The sequence below is a fragment of the Lepisosteus oculatus genome, chromosome 7, assembly GCF_040954835.1.
Source record: "Lepisosteus oculatus isolate fLepOcu1 chromosome 7, fLepOcu1.hap2, whole genome shotgun sequence".
Taxonomy (NCBI): Eukaryota; Metazoa; Chordata; class Actinopteri; order Semionotiformes; family Lepisosteidae; genus Lepisosteus; species Lepisosteus oculatus.
The window spans coordinates 5,338,430-5,344,958 of record NC_090702.1 but is presented as its reverse complement, the minus strand read 5'-3'; the positions used below and the strand labels follow the sequence as shown (position 1 = coordinate 5,344,958).

Sequence of the window (6,529 nt, the reverse complement as noted above, 5' to 3'; positions counted from 1 at the left end):
ATGGCTTCTGTGTGTGATTGTTTCAAAATGACGTATTCTCACAGAAATCCTAGGTTATCTCTTTGGAAGGACTCACTGTTATCTGGCAGCGAACCGGAGATTTGGTGAAGGTTTGTGGTCAAGAGAAGTAATTAAATTTACCATGGTGACACTTCAGAAAGTATGAATGATACGCCACGTTTGATTTATGATGATATTGATGAGGCCACGCTTGTTTGTGCTCCTTTTATTGAAATTTCTTCAGAAATTTACCCCCACGCACCTTCAGAATTCTGCTACTCTATTAAAGATTTTTCACAATCTGTAAACTCCTGTAATTTCTTTGTCCTTAAAATGTCTCAGTGAACTGGAATCTAGTACAGCAGTAAGGCTACAGCCTAACCAGGATACCAGGAGCTGTGAGCCAGAAGCACTGACCACCACGCACAGTGCTGCCCCGATCTGTAGACCAGGGTGACAAAGACAAACTGCAGCCTAATGCTGAAAACAATAGGTTTCAAGACCATGACTAGAAGCAATGAAAAAAGAACCAGAAAGAAAAATAGATATAATGTTAGAAAAAAATAAATAAAAATTAAGATTTTTTAAAAAATATTAGTTAATTGCTCTTTGAATTTCAACTTGAAACCACCTCATATCTAATGATCTACAATCTTCTTTCTGATTTCACTATACCCTTTGCTCCAGACATGTTTTTTTCAGCAGTTTATCTTCACTATCATCGATGTGAAAGTAAGCCTTTAATTGAACAGTTAGAGTCTCACAGGCTCCGAGTAATTTAAAAATGAAGAAATTGTGCAATTTCATGGACACATACCACTCTTGAAAACATACCAAAGTCAGCCCTTAATGTAAAGAAAAAAGATCTGATACCATCTCTGTAAGTTACTGAATGGGGGTAGAATTAGTTTCCATAGAGAATAAGCTCTGTTACCCATTGTGCTTTCATTGACCCATTTTAATGTCTCTTAACCCTTAGATTTACCAGTTCACAAGGAGAAGTGGTTATTATGTTGAATGGTTTATCGTCCGATAGTTTACACTTCCTGAATAGAACTCCATTGACTGCTTTATCAGTGACATACTGTACTATAGATGGATATCACATGGTGGAGTTCTGTGCAAGGTCAGTGACAAAGGAATTTATTGGTATGTCCTAGTTGCTTGCGTACAGTATGTCTTACTCTCAAACAAAAGCCATCTTTGAAGTCCTAAGATGAAAAGGTACAGCCAGGAATTAAAGTAATAAAAACAATAGTTCCACAATTAGCATCATGCATCTATTCTTTTTGAAGAGCACCTGCTATTTGGAGAACAAAGAAAATGTTCTTCAACTTGCTGCCTTTATGATGTTAAATTTATTTATATGTTCTTATTAATTATCTCATTTTGTAATCATCTTTTTTTATGTGTATATCAATGTTTAAGCAATGATCTAGTGAAAGTGTGCTGCCAATAAATTATGCTTTAGTTAATGCAGATGATCTGTAAATCTAGAGAACAGACCCCATTTCTATTTTATACAAGGAACAGAAACATTCAAATGAATAAAAAATTATGTAGAGATCTTATTAAACTTTCTTCCCATGTAGAACCAAATGATTATCATTGAAGTCTGGGGGTATAGTTCAGTGGTAGAGCATTTGACTGCAGATCAAGAGGTCCCTGGTTCAAATCCAGGTGCCCCCTGTTTCCTGTCTTTTTGCCACCGGCCATATCATCCTGCAACTCACAACTGGCAACCCATTGAAGTGAAGTAGGTGTGAAGCAGGTCTCCCAGGAATGAATTTCCATTAACTGTAAAGTGCTTTGAGTGGAGTGTCCAGAAAAGCACTATATAAGTGTAAGCAATTATTATTAATTATAATTATTAATAAATGTTTCTTTTAGTATTTTGTGGGTTTTGTGGTTCTTTAATGGAAAAATATAAACTTGACTTTTGCCCATTGTTAGTGTTCTGTAATTTCTTATATTAAATACATGTGCCATTAGGAAATCTTACACAGGCATGAATTCACAACTTCCGCGTTTTGTCATGAAATGCCAACTCCATTTTGCAACTGCAAAGAAACATCTTGTATGTCTCTCAAGACAGAAAAATGAACAAAGTCATCTGTGACAATTTAAGAGGTTTTGTTTTTTGTATAATGTGATTTATTTTGATCATCTTTATTAACGTACAGTTACAGTTATAAGGAATAACTTCACTTGGACTTATAACTTGACAAAGTTACACCTTGCGAAGTATTTCAATTGTAATATAAGTGTAAACGATTCTTTTTGAAGCAATATTACTGTACCAGTAACCGAAAGCATTTACTCCAAACACATTTTTAAAATGTTATTCTTTCTTCTCTCCTTTCATCTGTAAATTATCCCTTTTCCCTTTTCCCTTAATGTGCATCTTTAATAAAGCAAGTGAGGCAATTAACTTAGCTTAGGCTTGCTAAAAAAATATTGTCTTTCCATGCACCCTGAATTGTTACTCAGATAATATTTTCTTACATTCATCCTATAATGTTGTGCAACCATAGAAAGAAATGAAAAATTAGAAATAAAATACACTTCATAACTTACAGAGGTGTGGTACAGTAGTTAGCATTGCTGCCTTGCTACACTGGGGTCTTGGGTTCAATTCTGGACCAGGGATGCTGTTGGTGTGGAGTTTGCATGTTCTCCCTGCATTCATGTGGGTCTTCTTTTGCAGTCCAAAGACACTTTTAAGTTAACTTGCTTCTGGGAAAAGTGGGCTTATGTGTGAGTGTCTGTGTTTGTATCTGTCTACCCTGTGATACACTGGCATCCTGTCCAGAGTATGCACTGCCTTTTTCCCCATTGCCTGTCAGGTTAGGTTCTGCACCCGTGACCTTGAATTGAAAGAAGAGGTCAGAAAATGAATAGTTGGAATATACAGAATTAATACTATAGAAATAATCTGCTTTCAAAATGTTGCTCTTGCTTTCAAAGTATGATTAAAAATGTCTACCCTTACAAATCCTCTCGTGTGTGAAAATTAAGTATTTGTTGTATTTAAAAATACTATAAATAATACTATAAAGTATTTAAAAATACTTAAGTATTAAGTATTTTATTTTCTATAATGGAACTTTTATACAATTTATACATTATACACTTCATTGACTTTTACTGAGATTTTAAACCATAGTTTATAGTTCATTTCAAGTATTCAAGATTTTTTAAATATAGTTTTGTTTAATTTATCCCATAATTCCATGTGCACTCACATCCCTAAATAACACCCCCTGAGAAGAAAATGTTTGTTTTTTTAAAAACACAACAGTGATGCTGCCACAAGTTCATTAGCATGAAATATGATGTTGTAATGGGTAGCAGAAAGCATTCATAGTGATTTTTCTAAGGTAAGATGCTAAACTATAAAGGTAACACCCTCTTCGACATGAGGTATCAAGATAAACTCCCTGTGCACACATACCTAACTATAATTAATAATAATCCCTTACATTTACAGTATATAGTGTTTTCTGGACACTCTACTCAAAGTGCTTTACAGGTAATGGGGACTCCCTTACACCACCACCAATGTGTAGCCCCACCTGGATGATGCGACATCAAGTTATTTTTTTTAAATGATTGCAAGAAAAATGGTGGATTTACTGTACGGTACAGGACATTTGTTCAGCATCTTCTTAAGCATCGATAAAATCCCCCCACTTGGGTGGCTATGACAAGTTCACCAAAATAAGTAATTCTGCTAAAATTCAAACTAGTGCTTCTCAGCTTCATTAAAAATTGTTTACAAAACTCATCATGCAGCCTTACCTTTAAATAATAAGATTACATGAAAATGACCCTATGCTCACAGTGTGACATTTTTTTTCTTATTTTCTAAGCGAAAACGCAAATTTTGTTAAAGCCTGCAGACATTCCTGACTTTTCTCTTCCCCTGGAACACAGAGTAGCTAACATAATTTCACGGGCTCTAAAAACTCCCAAATCAACCTCTTTTGGGGGCTGCCTGTACTGTAGTGTCTGGAGGGGTGCCCAAACCCCAGCACCTGGCACAAGCCCAGTTCCCTTCCAGCCCTCATAATGACCTGTGGCCTGTTCTTGAGGTGTCTAACCCTTCCCACTCCCCAGTTTTTCAAAGCTCTAGAAATCTCTAAAACTTTCACTTGACTTTCTCTAAAGAGGACTTTATTGAAAAACAATTTCACTGAAATTAATGTGGGAGGAGGAAAAACCAGCAGGAACTGAGCGGTGTTGTTGCTACCCCCGTGAAGTCTTGCTCTGTGGGCTCTTGGGTTTCCGATGACACTCCCCAAGTGCTCCTAGCCTTGAGGGCCTGTGACGCTATTGAGCTGTAAAGTGCTCTTCCCTGCTGTTCTCATGAAAAGCCATAAAGAAGAATGGAAAAATTAAGAGTTCTATTAGAGGCGGGGTAGCACATTTTGTCTAGAAAACTGTTCTTATTAGGCTAGTTTTCAAAACTCAGAAGTTGCCATTTTTGTATCTGTCAGGTCTGTTTGCTATGAAAATGAAAGTGCATGAGCCCGAGGCCTGCCTAGATTTTTCTGATTTAATTTATTCAGCAGCCAGTGTTGAATGGCTGAAGTACTTAATTTATTCAGCAACCACTGGTCTCAGAAATGCTTGAATTACCGTGTTGGATTCCTGACTGACTTTTTTTTCACTGTAAAAAATAAAGGTGCCTTAGTCTTGTATATGTAGGCCTACTTACAGTTTTCCAAGCGAAAAAAAAAACATACTTATTTTTAAAACATCTCAGACTTTTGTATGGTTTGGGGGATGTAAGAAATGTCCTTTTAGGAAAACTTTGGAACTCTTAACAACATTAGGGTAAATGGTTTTATATTTGCAGCTACCCAGGAATACTTAGCTACTCAGGAGGTTCAGAAATTTCCGGAATCAAAGTATTGACTGGCAAACAGCAACAGCAATCAGCTATTGGGGTGACAGAAACAAATCAGTCTTGACTGTAGTAAAACTATGAACATGAAACTGCATGTTTCAAAAAGATAAGGCACCATGAAAATTAGAGCTGCTACTTGGTATTGAGGTTAAATGTGTGTCTTCCTGATTTTGGCCTACTGAAAGTCAGTAAGATCTGAAGACAGGGTGCTAGGAAGTGCCTGGCCATAAAAGATGATGTGCAGATCCAGTGTAGGGACATGCCTAAGTACCCTAACACTCACAAATCTATTTTCACCCTCACAATTTTTCAAGGTCAAAAGAAATCTCAAAGAAACACCACTGATATCGAGTGAGTGGTATTTTCTTTTTGAAGATCTGGGTGAAAACAGAGGAGAAGGAAAAAAGACATAGCCCTGACCTTAAAGTCTGGCTTCACTCTTTTGGATTCAGGGTGTAATTGTATAAAGTTAGATTATATTCTAAAGAGTCACAACCCATTTCTGTTGTCTCTCATCCACAACCAGTCAAATACAGTATAAGGTTGTTATGAAGAGATCTTTGAAATAAGTACATACTGTATCTGTAACTTTCATTGGCTCCCGGCTGAGATGGCAGGATATTAAGCACATTATCACACCTTGTTTTTCCTTTGAAACACTCTGTAAATTCATTTTAGAGTGGTTTCTGCAGCTGGTCCTTATTATGCAAGACCCTGAAAAATGTGTTTTATTTGCAGTGGATTCAAGCACCTCCTTTTCCAATAGCTGAAGGTGAGACAGCTGAAAAACATAAGAACATCAAAAAGGTTCATGAGAGGAGGTTATTTGTCCCATTTTGCCTCTTTGGTAGTTAGTAGTGTGTTTATACATTCCATCCAGCCATTTCTTGAAGGAAGCCACAGTATTGACTTTAGCCATATGATCCTGTCATTTGTTTCACACTCTGACAAACCTTTGGGTGAAAAGTGCCTCCTATTCTTAGTTTAAAGCCACTTCCACAGAGTTTTGATTGTGTCCTCCAGCTCAACGATACAAACGGTTCAAGAAGGGACCTACCTTGGATCTCTGATTCACAACTCCATTCGATGATGGACTTCAGTGTGGGCTGCATCAGGGACTGACAAATAAACCAAAAACCGGTCTATTTGTTAATGAGAGGGCAGTCTGCACGTCCCTGGGGAATATCCAGTCTTGCCTTCAGCTGACGGAGGTGAGGATCATGGCTGTCATCTTCTCACTGAGCAAGGAACCCAGGAAGAATGATGTCAGTCAGATGGATAAGAGGCCGAAACATAAATAGCATGAAAGTGGCAGAGAAGGTAATGAGCTGATTTACAGTACTGTGCAGTATGCCCCATCTAGCAGAATTGGGCCACATTTCTAATCTATTCATTACTGGGTTTCCTGAAGGTAGGAGCAAATAATCCTACTAAGTTTGTACAGACTCTGCTGCACTTCAGGTAAGGACAGGACAGTTCTGAGCTTATCTTTACACAGATGAATAGCTACTTCTTCATTTTGCCCGAAACAAAGAAAACACCCCCTCAGAACTAATGTGCTTCCTTCCTGTTCTTCCCAAAAGATGCAGAAAATGTATTGTTTTGGTTCAAAATTCC

At 37.3% G+C, this 6,529-nt stretch overlaps 1 non-coding gene across 1 annotated transcript; it reads left to right on the top strand.

The window, feature by feature from the left end:
* Positions 1-1,617: 1,617 nt before the first annotated feature.
* Positions 1,618-1,689, top strand: trnac-gca (transfer RNA cysteine (anticodon GCA)). Its single transcript has one exon. It is a non-coding gene; the product is annotated as a tRNA-Cys (tRNA).
* The last annotated feature ends 4,840 nt before the right edge of the window (positions 1,690-6,529 follow it).